This window comes from Phoca vitulina, unplaced genomic scaffold, assembly GCF_004348235.1.
Source record: "Phoca vitulina isolate PV1807 unplaced genomic scaffold, GSC_HSeal_1.0 scaffold67, whole genome shotgun sequence".
In the NCBI taxonomy this organism is placed as follows: domain Eukaryota; kingdom Metazoa; phylum Chordata; class Mammalia; order Carnivora; family Phocidae; genus Phoca; species Phoca vitulina.
The window spans coordinates 10635401-10657765 of NW_022589770.1; the positions used below are offsets into that span (position 1 = coordinate 10635401).

Here is a 22365-nt window from a genome sequence, read left to right on the forward strand (position 1 = left end):
TTGTCTTTGTCTTAGTCTGTGCACCATTAGTCTGTTTTAGACTTTAACAGTGGCGTTCTATCTCATCTCTTCTTTAGGCTGTTGTGAACTTTCCAAGGGGAGAGACTTTACCTAATTTATCTTTCTATCCCCCCAAAATTCACCAGCATTTCATGCACTCAAATATTTGAGTTCAGGCCCTTATGAATGCTTTTGTTGAATGAATAAAATCCAAAAATCATTTTTTAAAAGATTTTATTTATTTATTTGAGAGAGAGAACGAGCAGGGGGAGGGACAGATGGAGAGAGAGAAGCAGACTCCCATCTGAGCAGGGGGCCTGACACTGGGCTCGATCCCAGGACCCTGGGATCATGACCTGAGCTGAAGGCAGACGCTTAACCGACTGAGCCATCCAGGTGCCCCTAAAATCCAAAAATCATTTTATAAAATTACTATAAGATGAAATTTTCCACTATTGTCAACTGCTCTTAAGTCTCTCATATTAATGAAGAAATAATTGCTATTGAAAAGTTTACAAATTATTTTACGGAGTAATACTGTAAGAAAATCAGGTAAATTTTAATATCTTATATATTTTGGTTTCTACTGAAAAATAATTGAAAAGGCACAAGGACACCTGCAAAATATGTAAGAAGACTTAGGTTGTGGCATTAAAAAAATATACACTTTTCCAAAAAAAAAAAAAAAACAGATATTGGCTAAGGGTTCGGGTTGGTATTTGTAGAACCAAACTAGTTTTAGTGGTAGCTGCTTTGTATTATTCTTAACACAGCATGTGCTGCATGTTTTCAGAGAACTTGAGGAACTCAGCTCAACGGACCACAACAAAGATTTCCAAACATAAGTGATTACACCTGTGGTGGGAATTTCTTACCTTTGACTTTCCATCCCAAGAAGGCATTGATTGCCAGTTCATGCAGCCCCTCTCCGGCCAGAGAATTAAAACAGGGACAAGAAAGCATAGTCAAGACCTTTGAAAGATCTCTTACTGAGGCCAGAGTGGTTTTGTTTTGTTTTCTTTTGTTTACTTCATATTTTGAAGAACTAGCAACACCAACCAGACAGATTTGGGTAAGTGACACTGTGTGGCAATTAGAGGTAATCTTCATGTCTGCATAGACAGGGATGGATTTTGCACTAACCTAATTTATTTTGTCCCCCTTTTAGAGAATGAAATAAAACTTTTATTCAAATGGACTTACATCAATTTATTTTATCTAAACGTGTCTTTTGCTTTTGGAAATGGCCGATTTAACTTTTTTTCAAAGTTGGTACTCAGTAGGAACAGGTTTGCCAAGAGATTCCTTCATATACTGTTAGCAAAGTTAAATCAATTGGAAAATACTTTTGAGGAAACAATTTTATAATGGATAAGAAGAGTTTACGATTGTATGTAGCATTTGGCTTATGAACGTATCTTTAGGAATCTATTCTTAAGCAAGAATTAGTGAATTTATTTTTTTAAATTTTTATATATTTTTATTTTATTTATTTGTTTTTAATTTAATTTTATTATTTTTTTAAGAGGGAGAGAGAGCTCGTGTGAGTGGGGGGGGGTGGGGAGGAGGGGGGGGGGGGAGGGGGGTGAGAGAGCATCTTAACCAGCATGGAGCTGGGTGTGGGGCTCGATCTCACAACCCTGAGATTATGACCTGAGCCCAAATCAAGAGTCAGACACATAATCTGCTGAACCATCCAGGCATCCCAAGATTTAGTGAATTTATTTTTAAAATATCAAGACAAAGATGGTATGACATTGTGATTTGTAATAATTATACATTTGGTCTTCATCCCAGTGCTTCTCAAATCTTTGGAATTTCCTAAGTGATAAAGGCGATAAAGGTGTCTTTTGTTATTTCAGTGAGTTGACTTTTGGGTCCCACCTAAGGATGGAGGTGCTCCTTACCAGAAGAACCGATCATGTGAGGAGAAGTTTGGAACTTTCAGTCTCCCACCTCCCCACACACCTTCTGGGCGTGGGCAAGGGCTAAAGGCTAATTTGATTGCCAGTAGTCAGTGATTTAAACAATCATGCCTACATAGTGAAGACTCCTAAAAAACCCAAAAAGTACAGGGTTGGAGGAGTTTCTGGGCTAGTGAACATGAGAGGGTGCTGAGAAAGTGGTGTGCCTGGAGAAGACAAGGAAGTTCGACAACTCCCGTTCCTTTCCCAAGGACTCTTTTCCTTCTGTCCCTGAGTTATATCCTTTTATAAAAAACTGATAATCTAGTGAGTAAACAGTTTACTTGACTTCTGTGAGACATTTTGGCAAGTTAATATAACACAAGGCAGGGATCAAGGGAACACATACACACACATATACTTATTTATGAAGATTCCAACTTGTTTTTTATTACAGATTGTCATCATCAACTTAGTCTTTTACAAGAAAGTTTATAAATTCTTTTACTCTATTTTAACTAGTATTTATGTTTATAACTTCAATATGTCTCTTAATTTTTCTACAAATATGTGAACGATATCATCACTATGAACAAAACATTATCATGTAGAGAGGTAATTCAAAAACAATCTAAACTTTCCATGAGTTATAAGAATAAGAAATGGTAGAAGCACCTGGCTGGTGTAGTTGGTTAAGCCTCCAACTCTTGGTTTGGGCTCAAGTCATGATCTCAGAGCCAGCCAACATGAGCTCCATCTGGACCCGATGCTGGGTGTAGAGACTGCTTAATATTCTCTCTCCCTCTCCTTCTGCCCCTCCCCCTTATCTCTCTCTTTCTCCCTCTCTAAAAAAAAAAAAAAAAAAAAAAAAGCTATTTTGGAAATTAATTATTGTCACACCATGGGAGTCTAATTGGAGTGAATCTTAGAATCTTACTGGGAAAATATAAAATGTATTTCTCCCCATATATTCACGATTAAATAGAATTCCCTAGCAAAAATTCCTCCTATTTCTTCATATCTTTCCTTCCTTTCCTTCCTCTTTCTTTTTCCCTCTCCTTCTCCCTCCCCCAACTGCATACATTTGCAGTTATGTGATTTAAAAGTAGGTTGTAAGGATAACATTAGTTCATTATGTATGTTAGCAAAGGATAGCAAAAAAGCCAATTGAGATTCCCTTTACTGTTGAAAGAAATATGATAAATATTTTAAAAATTGTCTGATTACAAAAATAAGAACTTCAATTATAGTATCTATTTTGCCTACAGTTCTTTTATATCTCGATAATGCAATACATAATTTTAGTTTTTTCCAACACTGCATTTTTCTTGAAGAGGAGATGCCAAATTTCAGATCCATACTACAGATACATCAGTTTTGTTATGTTAGCTAAAGAAAACCATAAGAAAAAAGAAAAAAAGAAAACTGCAACAAAACTAACAACTCTATTTTCTGCTATAAGGTGATAAAAGCCACAAAGCAAGCTTGACTAAGGAATACCACTGGAGACAAAGCCATTTTGGTATGGATGAACAATATACTGTAATTGCTAGTGGTACTAGGAGAGCTTCACAAACGTATTTCCAAAATGGGATAGTCTAAGTGCCATCGATATATTCTGTTTCACGTTTTAATCTATGCTTTTGCCTATCTCCCTTCAGCTTGTGAAACGTGAGTGTATTTGTCAATCTTAAACTGTCATTGTTCCAACCTGGGCATAAGGAAGAAACAGAAAGTAGTAGGTGTTGATATGAAATAGCAACAATTTAGAAAGACCAATAAAATTTATTTAGTATCTCTATATTCTTATAAACATATCTGAACAAGAAGAAATAATGAAATACTATATTGTGTCTTTCCTTAACCCAAATAAGGCATATATGCCCCCTTAAATACAGATAATTAAATACTTGTCCAGGAAATAAATAGCATTCTTTCAAACTTGGCTCAAGCTGTTCTTGAATTGAATTTTCAAAAATAAGTTAACAGTGATGTCTTTCCTAGACAACTTTGTAATCCCTTTCCTGCATCTGTTTTGCCTTTAGTGATTCCACAGTGGAATAATAATCATGACTCTTTCCAAAGCAGATCTTATGAAGTGCTATATGCATTTATTATCAATTATTTGGCTTTTTTTCCCCAGTAGATATTATTCATGGACATGTGAATTTTATTTTATGCAGTAGATATATGTTACCGAATAGTTATTTTTAAATAATTTGGGTGAATCAAATCTTATTTTAAATGTACCAAGGGAGTTTGTTATTATTAGGAACCTTATGATAAACACTTCTTTAAAGTGAAATATTCTAATTTATTTTCTAAGTTGTGATTTTTTTCTATACTGTTATCTAAAATTAGGTGCAAATATACTAGATGAAATTTTAAAGGAAACGGTGTGTGGCACATGAAGAAGCAGAAGCTTGTTAAAAGTAAAGAGCCAGCTGGCTTCTCCCCAAATGGCTTCACATTATTTTTGTGATGCTACCATATTCCAGAGCCTGACCTTGAAGTTTGCAGGCTGAGAAATTTGAATTTGTCAGCACTATAAGGCTAAATCTCAGGAGCCTAAGGAGCCTAAACTAACTTAACAGAACTGTTTTATTAAATCAGGACACCAACTTAATTAAAGCTATTGAAAAATATTGCTTTCATATGAATTCAAATAGTTATGCACACATGACAAAAGCATTCTTTCTTTGAAGGTGGATGGCGCTATTTGGGAATCCAAATCATTCCTTAAAGCTATTTTGGTGCGATCGGGCTCAGAATACTGAAGTTAAATAAGGGATATTATTATATACTGTTAGTTCACAACCTCAGGTGCTTCCCAGGTGTAATCTGAAACTGGTCCTGAGAAGCCAGGGAGTGACCTAAGAAAGAGGCCAACCACTCCAGACTGGGAGCTGGCAGGCTTAAAAAGCAAGAGTATATATATATATATCTCTATCTATCTATCTATAGATATCTATCTATCTATCTATCTATCTATCTATACAAAATATATATACATCTATTTAGATATATATATACACACAAAATTATATATATATAAATTATATAAATATATATATATATATATAAGCTTGTCCTGGGCAGCTGCAAGGTGCTTAGATGCTTGCACCCTCCTGCTGAACCTAGCAAGTTGACATAGAGGCCTTAACTGGGTTCATTCACATATTCAGTCCCGAGAGTCTCAACAGTACCTTACTCTCTAAAGGCTATTTACTTGAAAATGGCTTCCACTACAGAGCGGTGGGAAAGCATATGTTCCAAGCACAGGGGAGGGAGTGAGATGCCTCTGTTTGCCCAGGTCCAGTTCTCAGGTCAGCTGATGGTCATGTCATCTCAATTAGCTCCTCCAACAAATAGCATTTTTTTTCCTGCCCTTCCTTACCCTCAAATCTTAGAGACATTGCTAATTGATCATTGCTAATTAGTCAACTGATCCATTAGGCTCAGACTCAGCTTTGGCACCCTTTTCAACACATTGATCCAGGAAGCCACCTCGATTGATTGGGGTTGGCACAAGATTTAACACCTGGTCTTGGGCAAATCTTTCTGCTCTATGCTCAGTTTCCTTATCTGTGAAATTGATGGGTTGGACTAATTTTCTTTTCCTCCTAGGTCCTTTTCTGTCCTGCAAATAACTCTGCTGGTTTGAGCAAATCACTTCACTGTGGTTGGCCTTAATTCCTGCATCTTTAAAATGAGAAGGTTATACTGAATATTAAAAAAAAAAAAAAAAAAAAAAAGCCTTCCAGTTATATAATTCTTAATTTTATCTGAAACCATGTAAGTCAGAGCTTTTGTCTATCTATGCTAATAATTGAGAAACGGAGACATAGATCAATTGCTAGTCACTGTCTTGTATGCGTTTCTGAGTCATCTGCATCCAAATACTGAGTTGTCGAAAGAGTGCCATCATGAATTAGTCTGTCCTGAGGGCAGAATGTGGAGGTGTTGGCACACTTGCCAGGGTTTGCCATCCTTGCTCTATAGATTATTGTTTCAGTCATGTATCTGTCAAGTCTGAGAGCAGAGAAAACTGAAGCAAGTTGGAAGTCACATGCACTGTTTTCGGGATAAGTGTTTTTCTCTGTATAATCAGGGATATCTCCATTATACTTACCAAATACAGACAAAGCGTGTTTGGTCATCATCTTTATAGTGCGTATGTGTCTACTAGTAGCAAATGTCTTTTAGTTTTAGAGCCTCCAGAGTATAATGAAATAGTACATCTTTTAATGATGAAAAGATATCTCATTACAAAAATGTGTTCCTTTTATAATTCAGGGCCTGTGGCTCTCTGTTCTCGAAAACAATTGCACAGACTAGAGATCACAGTTCCCTGAGTGTCTGGTTAAGGGGGAAAATATAAAGTTCTGATTGGTGTTACAGAGTGAATCTTTTGACAGAGACAATGGTTCAGTGTAGAGTGATAATGCATTCTTCATATCTTCGCTTTCTTTTTGTTCGCTTAAAATTTCTTTCCATTTGATTTTTTTCATTTACTTCAAGGAGAGTATTCATCAGCCATGCTCATTTAAAAGATATTGATGTTCTCTTCCTTCACCCATACTTTTATCCTCACACAAGACAGATACTAAATGTGATTAGAATGAATACTGCCATATTAACTTATTAATAAATGTCTCCATGGCCCACGAGGGGTGTTTGCCCTGAAATAGAACTTCCAGACATCTCTGCTCAGAAAGCAACCAACCTGTCTGCTGCCTGATTGAGCTACAATTGACATTTTGTATAATATGGGCAGAAAGTCATTTTAATTTAATATATAAATGTAAAACTTCAGATTCCACTTGCTGTAATATGGACTCCATGGTTGCATTTATTTATTTATTTTATCAGCAAAGCCTGCCTCCTGCGAGCTCCTCTGATGGAAATCCACTGTGTGTGCTGAGTGACTCTATTAGGTTGTGGAAGAGGATGAAAATGGTTTGAGATAAATAAAAAAGCAATTACCTAAGCCTGGGAAGGAGATACCGCACATTTATTCAGTAGGCATGTAACTTGCTCAGGGCTCCATTCCAATGAGGTTGTTCCCTTTTCTGTCTCCCTAATATAATGCAAGTCAAATGGGGAGAAACAGAATGATGTTTCACACTCTAGCAACAAGGCGTCAGAAATCTGAGGACTTGAGAAAGCTGCCATTAGGGAAAAGACAAATCCATGATGATGTCCCTAATTCCATATCTAGTGCTGGACACTGAGGGCAAAGGGTTTGAAATTGTGTCATGACCAATTGCAGGAGCCACAGTGCAGATCGCTTGGAGCTAAGTCCGGTGTCCAAAAACCTGACAGTTTACATGCGGATGGTTTAAAGGCTGCAACCAAAGTTCCTACTTCCAAGGCTTATAACCAGTGTTGAGGGACAAGGAAGAGGAAGAAGAATATATGGGTCTTTTCACAATTACCACTGCTTCCATTTCCCATTCTTCTGTACCCATTTCACATTTTATTATAGCTTATTTCCCTGCATTGCTCTTTCTTTCTGCTTTTCAGTCCTGCATCACTCCTTTCTCCTTCATAGTTCACTGATCCAATAGAGCTCTCTCAGTCTACTGAGCAAATGCCACTTTTTGTAGTGGGTATCTGTTGAAGAAGGGTTGGGAAATATGGAAAAAATTGAATTAAGAGGAGAGTGAAGCTCTGCTGAGCTTGGTATCTCTGTGGCAGTGGGGACCATCAGAAAACTGGGACAGCCTAACGGATTCTAGAACCATTTTCCCACTGAGTTTTGAAAATAAACTTCTTTTTCTTTAAAATTTCCTATTTTTACAATGCATTCCCCCTGTGATTGCTGGGATTGTCACTGATTCTATTCCACCCTTGAGAATCTTCTGTCTCACCATCTTACTTCCCTTGCCATCCATCTTGCTAGTCTCAGTGAATGAAGAAGATGCCATTTCTTTGCATTATACACAGGATGCATTTCTTTTTGTTACTGGACTTAAGTAGGTATTGTCTCCTAATATGTTAAGTAGTGTTTGCCATATGCAATTCTAGCTTCTACTTTTTGTTTCCCATGATCAGCCATGATGTGGCAAAGGATAGTGATCTCCCTTTTATTTGACTGGGCATTGCTGGGACAATGAACTGAGAAGTATGTGAGAAATACTGACTGCTATAAAACTTTGTAAAAATGAAAGTCGTAGTATGCCTGACTTTAAAAAGAAACAAAAATGGCTTTCCTGTAATACTTCATTGTAACTGTTCTAATGTTTATAATCAAATATTGCATAGTCTTTGCTTCTGTAAAAGAAAAAAAAAAGGCTGCTTTGACTTGACCTCAAGGTCATCATGGCATGAATCAAGGTCAAGATGATAGCATTATGATCAAGACCACTCAAAACTTGAATCAATTAAATGCCTGTAAAGAAACTATTAGCAATGAGAAAAATCTGGCAAATATTATGTTATTATTAGTTTTTTTTTCATTTTGCTTGATGTGTAGCTATTTGACAAACAAAAGGAAGAAATATACTTTTGTTTCTTTCATTAATTTTAATAGTGCAAAAGTACCCTAACACCCTCAATTTGATAATACAATTGTTAGAAGAAAAGAAAGCTGATAACACTGGGAGCTTCTGGGACTTTTTGAATATCATCTCTAGATATACCAAGAGGTACAATTACGTGCAAGAGCACTTGTTTTTGGGACTTATCTGTCAAAATGGGCAACAGGTAAGAAGAAACTGTTTTAAATTTCATTGTTTTTTGAGGCATATTGATTTTGCAGAAATCATGACATTAAAAAGGAATTTTGAAACTGGATTATAGTTCAATTTTTTTTTTTTTTTAGAAAAGTGACCAAAACCAAGTAAAAATATTTTGGGCATATCATTTCTAAAACAAACACAAGTATAAGAAAAATATACAAATAAAAATCATTTGATAGCTACGTTTGTAAGTGCCAGTGGAATCCTTCTGAGAAAAGATATTTAACATTTTATTTCTTAGGAGTCTTGGAAACTATGTCCTTGATCAACTTTCCAAGATTTACTAAAACAAAAATTTCCAGACTCTCACTCTGTCAAATGTAAAAGAACTTCCCAAGACCTTTCTCCTCAATCCATGATGTTATATTTAAATTCTAATCTGGAAAACACTACTTAGTTTCAAAGATCAGATAAGTTTTATACCTTGTACTTTATGATATGACCGGGGATTATATAACTTGTGTTTTATGGGTATAACTAATTATATCACTTCAAAGCCATATCATGCATTAAAAATGGTAAATTAAGACTTATCTTGCACGTAAAGAGCAGGATAGAGTTATACCAGATTTTATGAATACTCTAGTGCCTAAACCACTACTGCTAAGAACTTTAGACACTGTAGGGCAGAGGGCCAGTAAACTAGCTTGGGTGCTAAATTGGGTCTACCATCTGTTTTTGTATCTTCCCAGAACTTAGAATGTTCTTTATATTTCTAAATGGTTGAAGCAAAATTACAAGAATGTTTTTTGACACCTGAATATTATATGAAATTCAAATTTAAATGTCCATAAATAAAATTTTATTGGAGCACAGCCAGCTCATTCACTTCTGTCTTGTCTGTGGCTGTTTTGCACTGTAACAACAGAATTGAGTAGTTACAGTGCTGCCTTCTGGCCTGCAAAGCCTAAGATATTTACTGCCTGGCCCCTCACAATAAAATTTGTGAATTTGTGCTATAAACACTAGAAGTTTTCTTTATCAAAGACTACATTGAAATTATACATGACTTGGGTAATATGTGGTACACCCATACCTATATAATTAGGCCATATAAATAAAGTGATGTACTTAATGCTCTAAGGATGATGTTTATTTAGTGTGCTCACTTCTTGGCACTAAAACATTGTAAGACTCCAGTAGATATCCACCTGTTGTATTTAGGTAGGATTCAGGCATTACCTATGTGATAGGAAAAATCACTAACCTTCTCCAAAGCTTCTGTTATATCATCTGAAGAATATGAAAATAGTAGTATTTATCTCCTAGTGTTATCATTAAGAATAGATAAAATCTTAGGTTGCCTGGGTGATGCACTCAGTTAAGCATCCAACTCTCGGTTTCAGCTCAGGTTATGATCTCAAGGTCATGGGATTGAGCCCCACCTTGGGCTCCATGCTTAGCACAGAGTCTGCTTAAGACTCTTTCTCCCTCTCCCTCTGCCCCTCCCCACCTCAGATGGATAAATAAATCTTTTTTTTTTTTTAAAGGAATAAACAAAATCTTATTTTTATTTTGTACCATGTCTGATTAATAGTAAATGCTCAAGTATTTGGTAATTATAGTTTTTAAAGACAATTACAGACAACCATAAGCACATATAAAAGATCTTTAACTTACAAATTTATGAAGATGAGAAAAGGATTACATGAAAATTTTCAAATCCATATGAAGGAGTGATGATTATGTGTAGCTTTTATACAGTTAAAGTATACTTGTATATAGCTTTGTACATTATACCAAATTTCAGATTTTAACTTTTAATTATTTTTACTGAGGGTGTGTTATAAAGAGAAAAAAATCAAATTAGTCTCAATTTTCATTTTTTTTCTTGGAATCTAATAAATCTTTGCCTGCTACTGCCATTTATCCTAGTTCTAAACACGTTTATGCTTGTGTGGCTTCCTCGTTGATGAGAATATTAGCTACCAAAAATTCTCTTTCAGCGTCTTGGCCTATAGTTATTCCAAATTCCAATTTTAGATATATAGTCCTTGTCAACTCTGTCCTCAGGCAGATTTTTCTACTTTCATCTATAAATTTAACTTATAGAGGAGTGTTTTTTATTCAAAAAAATTTATTCAATTTGTTTGGCTTTAGAGCTTTCTGGGAATTTGAAAATGCATCCATCTACCTTCACTGTGTATTTTTGATCTCTGGTCATTGCTCTGTGGAGAAGAGTTGGTAGCCTTTTCCATTTATCAGTAATAGAAATTCTCAGAATGAATATGAAACTTAAGAATGTTGTGGAACTTAATTTGCTAACTTATTAACATTTTAACTAGATAGGGTAGTTCATAGACTTTTTTTTAAGGGTAGCTCATAGACTTGATGATTTAACTATTTTATGACAATGGTGTAGCCAAAATTGACAGTAATGAGCTATGCCTCTTCTTATGACAGTGATTTGCAATAAGCAACACAAATGTACAGGCCCATTAAATTTGTAAATGGATATATATATATATATATATATATATATATATAATTGATACATCAGAAATGTACTTGTACTTTTTCCTTACATTTTTAAAAAGAATCTAATTAAATCTCATAAAATAACATCACAGAGATAATTGCTTGAAAAATATGAATCCTTAGGCTCTGCAGTAAATGCTTTAACTTCAATTGAACCAAAAAAGGACAATGTTCACTTCTTTATTGTATACATTCTAAAGTATATGTTTGATCTCCATTGACTCTATGGAACAGATCTAGCTGTGTTCCCAAGTAGAAGCAGCCATGCTAGGGCTTCCCTGGTAAAAGCATTTCATTTTAACCTTTTTATCTCCTACTCAGCAATATGATACTGCAATAATGCAGGCAAGATGAATTTTGCTCAAAGATGCCCAAGAGTGAGTGATCTGTTATACTGACCCCAATTTTGCTCATATTATTTCTAGTAAAATAGTCATAGAGACCAATATTGCAGTGATTATTATATGCTAAATTGTGTAATTACCCCATTTTATTTTATCCTAAAATAAGCTTATGAGGTAGGTATTGTGAGCATCAATTTACAGATGAAGTTCCTGAAGTTAGGCATGTTAACTAATTTTGCCTAGAATCACATAGCTAGCAGGTACATATAAGGTCTCTTTGATTCCAAAGACAGATCTTTCAAATATTGTGCCTTTGTATATGTAAATTTTCTCCAAAGGGTTTTGCTTAAATTAAATCTTCCCTTCCCTCATTCATTTAGTTATTATTTTAGTTATGAATTTTCTGAAATGTATCTTACGACTCTAGAAACATTGTTAAGCCCTTGTATGTTTGATGTTTCAGTCATTGTTTGGTCAGTAAACTGAGTGGCAAGCTAGGATAATAGCAATTCCAGGAATAATAATATTAACAATAAGCACAACAACAATTTCCAATTGCTTGCTAGCTTCACTTCTTTATCCGAACTGTGAGCCAGGATTCTTCCTGCTTCCAGCAGGACCCTTGGTCTTCTAAGTCTCAAGACTTACGTTGCATCTGATTTCTACAAAGAATCACTAGAAAGATTCAAATTTGGGTATCTACAAGAAAGACAAAGAACCAGGTTTTAATATCCTTGAAGAATTAAGTATATCTCAATGATACCTTTATGTTCCAGAGTTAAATTTAAGTCATTTGGTGGGTAGGGATGGGGAATGACAGGCTGGTATTTGTTGGTTTGGATTATCTGGGTAACTTAATGTGTTAGAGTTGACAGCATACCATGCTCTGGCTCCAGGGCTTGTTTATCGATGCCATCTGTTTGTGCATTTATTTTCACATTATACTGATGGCTGATCTTGATTAGAAGCTGAGTTGGGTGCTGGACCGATTTTATTCCTTGGGGAAACCATGCTGTTCTCTGACTTTACTGCATTAAGCTTTAAAAGGTAACTACCTACACTTTTAATGTATTACTGTGTTCAGAAAAAGTATCTGAAGATTTTGATTTGATTATAAGAAGCTTGCGAATTTTGGGTGGAGCATCAACAGGCTACAAGAGGCAGCTCTTAAATTAGCATACAGCTAGTATTTCTTTTACTGTGAGACTGATAGCCGAAGATCATGAACTGAAATATCAAAATGCCCATCAAGAGCTTAGCAATCACACCTGAGCTAAATGTGCTTTTCCTTGAAATCTGGAATAATACACAGCAATTGATTACGTTAAGCCTAGGGATTCTTTTCCCTTCTTGCCTCCTCACCTTTTTTTCTCCTCCTTCTTCTTCTCCTCCTTCTCTCTCCCCCTACCTCCCTCCTCCTCCTTTCCTTCTTCTTCCTCTCCTTCCTCTTCTTCTTCTTCATCATCATCATCAGAATAAACAATAGCAGTAGAGCTTGACTTGCACATATAAATTGAAGATAATGATATTTTGGCTTTTTGTTCTAGTTTAACCAAACCAGTGCATATAAAGTCAATCAACAATTTTTATGCAAAAACTTTAAAAGGGAACACTGCTGATCATATCTTCCCAATTTGATTGTTTTTTTTTTTTTAATTTGGTGCCTGGGTTCATTGTTTCATCTCTTTTTCTCACTACCTGTTTTTATTACAATCTAAGTATATGTTTTGTTTTGTTTTGTTCTTTTTTCTGAATCCCTCCTTATGAAAGTAGCTGTGGTAGATTGCACCTGTACAAGTTGATCCTTTGGGATCAAGTGGAAGTCACTGTGAGTAGTCCAGGGGGCCACTTTCCCTAATACTCGCAGCTGATTCCTTCATTGCAGATTTTCCCAGAAGTTCATCAATAACACCCCTCTGTAAGTGACCACCCTCCAAATACACAAACATATCCTGTTTTTGGACATGCTCAGACTTATCTTTGTCTCAACTTAGAAAATATCTTGCGTTCTCTAATAAACAGATTATTGATTAGAGATTACCAAAGCATGCATTGTTTATTGATTTTCAGAGACCTATTCAGTAGGTTATCAAGGCAATTAATTTATTTTTAGTATTTGGGAACCTTGAAGAACAACCAGCTATAACATGGTTTCTTACAAGAAAAAGAAGTAAGCATACACATATATCAGTTCTGTTTACATGAGCACCATTTTGAAAAAAAGATTGTTCTACTGAAATAAAAGAAGATAATATACTTGGTTATCTATTTGATTGATTTTCTTCTTAATATCTTTAACATATATTGCTGAACAGATGCAAATACCGGTTGAGGTCATAGCTCCTGGGATCAGATTGCCAAATTTCAAAGCTTGGATCTACCACTAAAGGCTGTGTCATACTGGATAAGAGTTTTACTTTTCTAAACCTCTGTCTTCTCATGACTTATTTCCTGAGTAGTCAAAATGATTACAACAAGATAAAATACATAAATGCTCATAAATGCAACAAATGGCATCTCTCTTTGTTCTGTATACATCTGAACATTTGCCATCACATCTTACATAATTTGGATTCTGATTTTGAAATGTATTTCTTGCCCTCAGGAAGCATATGGTCTAGTGGTCATATGTCTCTGTATTCATTGACACCCCAAGCCAAGATATTGAATTAATGGGTTCTGGCTGCTAACTGTGCTGGTATTGATGAGCATAAGAGAAAAGGCATTGAAGAATTTTTGGCTCTGCATCTATTGTTTCTGAAAAGTATACTGTAAAATCCAAAAGTTAACTTCTGAGGTTAGTATAGAGATCAAACCGAAACAAGACTCTGAGACAAGACTCTGAAGTGGGGTATAGCTTATCAGAAGCCCTTTAAAAATTTCCCCTATTCCACTGATCTCAATTTGGCATCCCAGCTCATCTGACTTGTTCACAAGTTCTTCCATACGAGAAAAGTCCTCAGTGCTGATTGTGAATCACGTGGGCTGCTGCTAGTCTTGTGTGACTTCGTTTTCTGGCACTTCTTGCTGGGGGCTGCTGTAGCAGGATGTAGCTTCATCACGTGGAGCTGCTGCTTTTAAAAAGTGTGATGTACATCACCTACAGGCAGGTATCTCAGCTGGTTCAGTGACAAAGCAAAGCAGTTTCATTTCCCGGCCCGAGGCCTCAGCTCCACAGAGAGCCCTACAAGCTTCCCTTTTAATGCTCCAAGATAACTTCACAAGCACCAGATGGTTCTGGTAAGTCCGGGATGGTTAGGAGGCTTCCTATTCGAGAGCAGTTCCATGGCAGGAGGGTCTGGCCGGGCCTAGAGAGTTCTCATGGTGACAGAAAGAAGGGAATAGTGGTGATGATAGGTACTAGCTTCTGTGTGAAGGAAGCCTCATATCTCTCTGTTTTTATGATTAAGGAAAAATAACCATATACTTCTGGAAGGAAATCCTATTCCTTTACCTAGATAACCTCAGAGGTAATGTTTTCCTATGAAATGACAGGGATTCGGGGAAGTCAGAGGGCATTGGTGAAGAACTGGGTTAACTGCCCAAACTGGGGTCAGAAAGTGGGGATATTACTTTCAAGAGTTAATGCAAGGGAAACTGGGCAGACATTTCATAATCAGTCATTTGAACCATTCTTAGAAAATTAGAGCATTAATTGTATAAAATTCCCTGAAGCATCAAAATATTTTGCATGCTTGAAATCCTGCAGATGGTACTCACAAGTAAAAATACATTGTATTTATTTGCAAATATCGTAGAGCACATTCGTAGTTTGTTGTGGATGGCATATGTGTCCCATTGCAGGGAAAATGGTGAAGTAATCAGTTTTTGGGTGTGGAGTCAAATGGGGTTTGGTTGTTTCATTTATTTATTATTTTTAATCAGGCATGGGGACAGAAAAATAGGGCTTACTTTTGTTTAAAGATTTTGTTTATTTATGAGAGAGAAAGAGAGAGAGAGAAAACATGTGCTGGGGGGATAGGGCCAGAGAAAGAGGGACAAGCAGACTCTACTGGAAAGTGGGGAGCCTGATGTGGGGCTCGATCCTCAGACCCCAGGATCATGACTGGAGCCAAAGTCAGATGCTTAATTGACTGAGCCACCCAGGTGCCCCAATAAGGCTTACTTTTAACAATGCTGGGAGGACATTTAGGATTGTGTTTGAGTATATTCTTTCTACTTAAGAGCCAAGTTAAAGGTAATTTTCTGGGGCAATTTAATAACATTTTAAAACCAAAAATCTCTAGAAGAATAATCTAATTAGTTGAGTGTCTGAATGTGTTATTTTTTTCTGGCATGCTTGAGGAATTTTCTATTCTATGGCATGATATTCTCTCTGCTAGTTTCACTCATCACTGCTCTGTCACCTCATCAGTTTTGCCCAAGATAAAAGCTTTATCATGATCTCCCACGTTCTTTAATTCTCCTGTGGGTACAACATGTGGCTTCCTTCAAATATGATTTTGGCAGTTTTTACTCAATCAAAAGGAACTCCTCCTCCCTCTGGCCCTCCATATTCTGTCTCTCCTGTCCAAGCTGTGTCAGCCCTAAGCACTTTCAGTGGTATTTTTCTTTCATCTCTGGTTTGTTTGGTGTTCAACAGAGTAACGATTGAGGTGGTTTGTTAAAAATAAGTTTCCAAGCTCTATCTTCAAACTGCAAATCAGAACCCTTTGACATGGAGTCCAGAAATCTGTAACCCCCCCGGTAACTCAAATACACTGTGTTTTGAGACTCATACATCCTATATGTTCATGTATTGCTGCCCTCAAGAGCCAAATTACCTGAAATGAGTTTATTTTATAAAAAAATCCATTGAAATGTTAACAAATTATGTAGTGTAGTTTTAAGGGCTTAATTTCTGTAATGAAGTTTCAACAGAACATAGTGTATCTTCTACAACATCATTTCTTCAGTTGCTGGAATGCTTACCTAGAGTCTGATTCCTTACCTTAAACTCTGGATCCACTTTGTGAAAATTTAGTGTTGGAGAAGACATGGAGAGCAATTTTGGTTATAAATGGCTCTGGATGCCAATGCTGTGATATACCCTTTTTGTTGTGCTTTATGTGTGGGTATAAAGATTGGAAATTTGGTGATTATTTGGGTAAGAACAAAGTGTTGTTAAATTGAGAAACTAAGTATCTTGCCTGAGGGGTGTATTATATTCTCTGTAACACTAAGGTAATTTCCAAATAGCAAATATTAAAAATAGAAAGTTAATTTCCATGCCTAGCTACGTAATTTCTACAACACTGGGAATTGGTCTTCCTCAACACACAAGTCGATTAATATTTTGCTAATCCTCTTTCCTCCCCTTTGCAGACTGTGGCTTCTGCCTCACCCACTCCTGCCCCTCCCTCAATGAGATATCCTACCCCTACAGAGCTGAAAATATTCCTGTAGTTGGCAGTCTGGTTAGTTAATTAATTACTTAATTATAGCTGTCTGCTAATCTTTGCCAGGTTGGAATAGCAGGCCCAGGCCTTAAGATTGGCTTTATGACTTGCCTTGTCTTTGTTAAGATTCTAGATTTTCTTTCATATAACTGACTTTATGTCCTCTTGCTGAGAACTTTCTACCAAGCATTTATAGCTTCTGTCTTTTTACCTCAGTGTTCATTCCTGGGGCCTGAATGAATCCAACATGACAGAGAAAACAAGACATGACTCTGAATATCACCACTGACTGAAGGACCCTACTATTTGGGCCCTTCAGCCATATGAGAATTTTTGGTATTGAAAATAGCCCAGTTTTAACTTAAATTTACTCCTTCACCTCACACAGTCATGAAATTCTGTAATTTGCCCTGAGGGGCACAGTCTGTAGGCAAGAAAGTCTATCTCATTTCTGGTTCTTGCCCGCAAATCTTGGCCTGGGTCCACCACTGAACTTTCTCATGGACAAGATTGTTCAAGTAATGGCAGAGACGTGTTTTTGATTTTATAAAATATCTCTTTCTTTTTACTTTGAAAATAATGAAATACGGCAAATAGAATAGTCAGAGTTACCATTTATGTCTATCATGGGAAAAGATAATATTTTAATGGTTTAGTAAAAACTATACTTAAATTTAATAATATGTGACTATATTAAATTAATTTTTTTCAGCCATAACATAATACCTGCACTATAGATTTTCTATGCTAACAAGCCTGATTCCCCTTAAGTTCTTTTCTTTTTTTCCCCTTAAATTTATAGATTAAAATCTCACAAATTCTGATTTTTTAAAAAATATTGAATACTGTAGATGCTCACTTCAAGAACAAGTCTTGAGTGTTCTAAAAAAATAGATTTTTTTCCTGCCAGGAACTTGTATTTTGAGTAAATTCTAGTTACTGAGATTTATTTGAATAATATTTATTTGTATAATATTCAATGCTAAATGATAAATATTAGGTAAACCTATCAATACAACATAACGATTCCAGTAATTTATAGTAATTACGAGGATCCATTTTGTTTATTCTCACCTATTCCTTCCCATTACCATATAATTTCAATTCTTATTTTTTGTTTATCCTATAAGTATGAATTTAATATTTGCTAGGTACTTGGCTAGATATTGGGAATATAAAAATAGAAATTCATGGTCTTCCAATGAAGAACGTAGATTTTTATGGACAAAATTCAAAATCTTTAAAGGATCAAAAGGACATGTTTAAAATGAAGCATACCGCACTAGAACATTCGTATTTAAAGACATCCAAACAGGTTTATGTTTCTTGAACCATGAAATACAGTAAAGCTCTTACCCACTTGGATCTTAAGCGCACAATCTTGAGCCTAGCTGCCATGGTCTAACAATGAGATCACTGGCCACAATCCTGGCTAAATTTCAACAATCACACCAGCCACAGTTTGTCTATAACTTTATATATATTTCTGCTCTCATTAATGTTACTAAATCAGTAATTGTTTATATCTTCCTTATATTTATATTTATTATATATATATATATGGTTTGTATAATCATACACATACACATGCTTATGTATATGTATACGTATATATATATTTGCAAAGACCAATAAATACTCGTGTATTGGTGTTACTTTATAGAGTCAAACCTATGCAAGATATATCGTGTCAAAATATGTGGGAAGAGAAGGGATTATCATTTACTGAGGGCTCATTTCCCAAATATGGAACACATTCAGGCATAACACAGAACTTTATAAGCTATTATAGTCTTTATTTTAGTTATTTTTGTAAAAATCCAAGTCTAAAAGTGTAAGTAACTTTGCCAAGGTCATTCACCTTCTTTAGCAATGGAAAAAAGGTCTAATTTGAGGAAACAGATATAAAGTGTACTTTAGCATTTATGGTTTAAAAAAAAAAAGTGATACACTGGCACCTTTTTCTATAAACTGAGAAAATTCCAAAGTGTAACAACTATTTATAAGCTCTGGAAAGATGCCCCTAAGAGATATTAAGTTTCTCTTCTTGTCCACAACTGACCTGAATTCTTGTCAGTTTTCGCTAGTGAAGGGAATAGTAAACATTTTCTGTAAATGGTCAGAGAAAAAAACATAGGCTTTGGAAACCATAAGGTTTCTGTTCCAACAACTTAAACCTTCTGTTATAATGAAAAGCATTTATAGACACTATGTAACCATGGCTGTGTTCCAATGAAAGTTGCCTTCAAATACAAGTGTTAAGCAACATTTGGCCCACTAGCTAGTTTGCTAACCCTTGCTTGCATTTTACTTTACTTTTTGAAGACTTTTTTATTTATTTTAGAGGGAGAACGAGAGCGTGCATGTGCATGAGTGAAGGGAGGGGCAGAGGGAGAGAATCTTCAAGCAGACTCCCCACTGAGAGTGGAGCCGCACAGCGGGCCTGATCCCATGACCCATGAGATCATGACCTGAGCCTAAACCAAGAATCGGAGGTTTAACCAACTGAGCCACCCACGCGCCCTCCCCCTTGCTTGCATTTTAGACTGGTGATCACTGAATAACTTTGATCACATATACCATTATTGAAACAGTTTCATGCACATACACCAATAGATGACTTTACTAATGTGAAGGGATTCACAAGAACTATCGTTCTAATATATTTTGTTCAGAATGCAACATGCATGAAAACATAGAATAAAGATTAAGTAAAATATGTAAGTAGAAAGTCAATTTTATTTCACATCATGTGGAATGTCCTACCCACCACCTGGTGTCTGAAGCACTATACTGAAGAACACCGCCCTGGATACAGCCAATAAAACAATGAGATATTTATGGAGATATATATCTCATACATGTACACATACACACACACACACACACACACACACACATATATATATATATATATATATATATACACACACACATATATATTAGGTATATATATTTATAGTTGGTTAGGTTTAGTTGGTATTTTATTAAACATACCTTTTCCTTCAGAACAGGAATGTCAGATTATAACAACCATACTACTTTTAGAATTAAACTGAGGCCTGGTCTCTTATTTTTGCCTTAAATCCTCTTTCTTTCCTCTCTTCCTCCTCCATCCCACCCTTCTTTGTCTCCCTCTTTCCTTTAAAGGCACCTGAGTTATCAGCTTTTTTTAATAGCTGTCAGTCTCAGCATGGATTCAATTCCCCTTTTGACTTGGGAAATGAATAATCTTCAGGTGTTTCTACAGAACACTCTACTAGATTTTTGCTACTTTGTTCCATACAAAAACAAAAGTGCTCTACTTCAGTTGAGTTTATGCTTTAAGTTTTTGTGTTTTGAGTTACTGCCATTTAAAATTACTCTAAGCAGACAGCCATAGGTGTGTTGGTTCAAAAGAAATAGCAGATTATATAAAAACCTTCTCACTCAAAATTCTTTTAAACATAAATTATCTCAATATTCTGCTTTATTTTCATGCATGATTTAAAATATACATGAGTATATAAATATGTATATATGCATCTAAAAATAATATCTTCCCTTAGCTATTTTAGAAGAAAAACAAGGAAAATTTTTCTAATATTAAAAATTTATAGTCTTTCATATTAAATATTTATTTCAATTCCTTGTCCGAGCAAATACAAAAAATGACTTTTTACATGAGTACTTACATGTATTTTCCAACATACTTAAGAAACCAAACTGTCAAAAGCAAAGTGCAACATGTATCTGTTTAGATTTTATGAATATAGTCTAAATACTTATTAGCATCTATCCTAAGATATGTGCATGTCCTTTTGGCAAATGTGTATTGAGTATGTATTTGTGTGTAGATCTGAGAAGGTATGAGATATACCAGATAGAGAAATGATTCAGTTAAGTTCTATGAAAATTAGATTCTATTTTTAGTTTTTTACACCAAGATTGTATGTGACCTTAAGTAAATATTACTCTCTCCCAGTCCCACCTTCTTCATGTTGAAGGGAAGGAAAAATTCTTCTCTACCCTGAAGGTCTTCCATCTGGACTAAGAATTAAATTTAAATGAGACAGATTAACAGGAGGAAAAAAAACAAAACAATGTCTTATAATGTAGGGACAGAGACCCAATAATGAAATTGAGACCTCAAGAAATGACCAAAGCAGACAAATTTTATACTTTTTAGACGAAGAGGTAATGAAATTGTGAGAAATTGACAGGACAAAGAAAACTCTGGGAGCTTCCATTAGTAAGGTATTCTAAACAGAATTTGGGCTGAGACAGTAAATCAGTAAAAACTAACAAGGATTGTTTATATAGCCTCCTGGGCTTTAAATTTCCCATCTCTGATAAGAAAGTCTCTACCTCCTGGTACAAGGTGGGTACCTTTCCCATGAGAGATTCATTTCCTGCCTTCAGGAAAGGAGGGTCTGAATATCCTCCTTAGATAGGATGTCTATTGTAACTTTTATTTAAAATAATCAATATGCCAAAGTGGTACATTTTAGCGCAGTCTGCCCTTGGCCCCTATGATTTATAGGATTGGGAGCGTGAAACAAATGCTCTCTGAGGGCCATTCTGTCACTGAGTCCATGATAAAGCCTATATTCTAATAGTGGCAGCATTATATAAAAATAGTATTAGCTAAAATTGATTGAGCACCTACTTTATGTCAGGAACTGGGATACATACTCTTCATGGATTATTTACTGCTTATTTTAATTTAGAGTTATGCAGTTATTTTTGCTCATTTTAACATCAGGAATTGTAGATGCAGAGATAAAAAAGTCACTAGCACAAGCTTTGTAGCTCGTAAGAGAAATAACTAATAATTAAACTCCGGACCCTGTGATTCGTAAGTCTACTGTGTTTCAGCTCATCTCAGAACCCTCAACACACACGTGTGCACACACACACACAAAGCATCATAATCACTGATGTTAATGCCACCACTACCATTCCTACTTATCTCCAAGTATGATTCCTGAGATGCAAAATAGTTTAGATGTTTTTGCTAGTAACCATTAGGCGATCCTTTAAAATGCATGTAGCTGAAATTTAACAGGAAAGACAAACAAGAATAGACAAAAATACATTCTGGTGTACTGAGATAAACTTTTCTAAAGTTTATATTGAGCTCCTCTCACCAAAAGTTCCTGCAGAGCATGGCATTTGGATCTAGCTCTATGGTCCTTCATTCACGGTTACTCATAGCTAGTTGTCCTTCTCTATCTGTGAACAGCCCAGTTGCCAGGTTCTGCTGAATTTAAATTTATCTCCTTTTATTTCTCACAAAACGAAACTGGAAGAAATGTAAGTAAAAACTCTTTTACCTCCCACTGTATGTACATCCCCTCATCTCTCTTTCCAACTCACAGTATTTTTCCTAATACCCATAATCTCACAATTTTGTCTTTTTGGCTCCCCACTCCAATGAATTGAGCTAAGATGCTGAAATAAATTCAGGCACACCATTATCAAGTGTATCATATTTACTTTTTTCTTCTTTGTTGTT

The 22365-nt window shown here is 35.6% G+C and overlaps 1 protein-coding gene across 49 annotated transcripts in view; it reads left to right on the top strand.

Moving 5' to 3' along the window:
- Positions 1-22365, top strand: part of PTPRD (protein tyrosine phosphatase receptor type D) — a 2332398-nt gene that overhangs the window by 777983 nt on the left and 1532050 nt on the right. Inside the window, exon 1 of one of the 49 annotated variants that reach the window (XM_032392366.1) lies at positions 13172-14709. The exons of the other annotated variants lie outside the window; for them this stretch is intronic. The gene's annotated coding sequence lies outside the window, so the exon portion shown is untranslated. Of the gene's footprint in view, positions 1-13171; positions 14710-22365 lie in introns of those variants that run through there. 49 annotated transcript variants of the gene reach the window in all.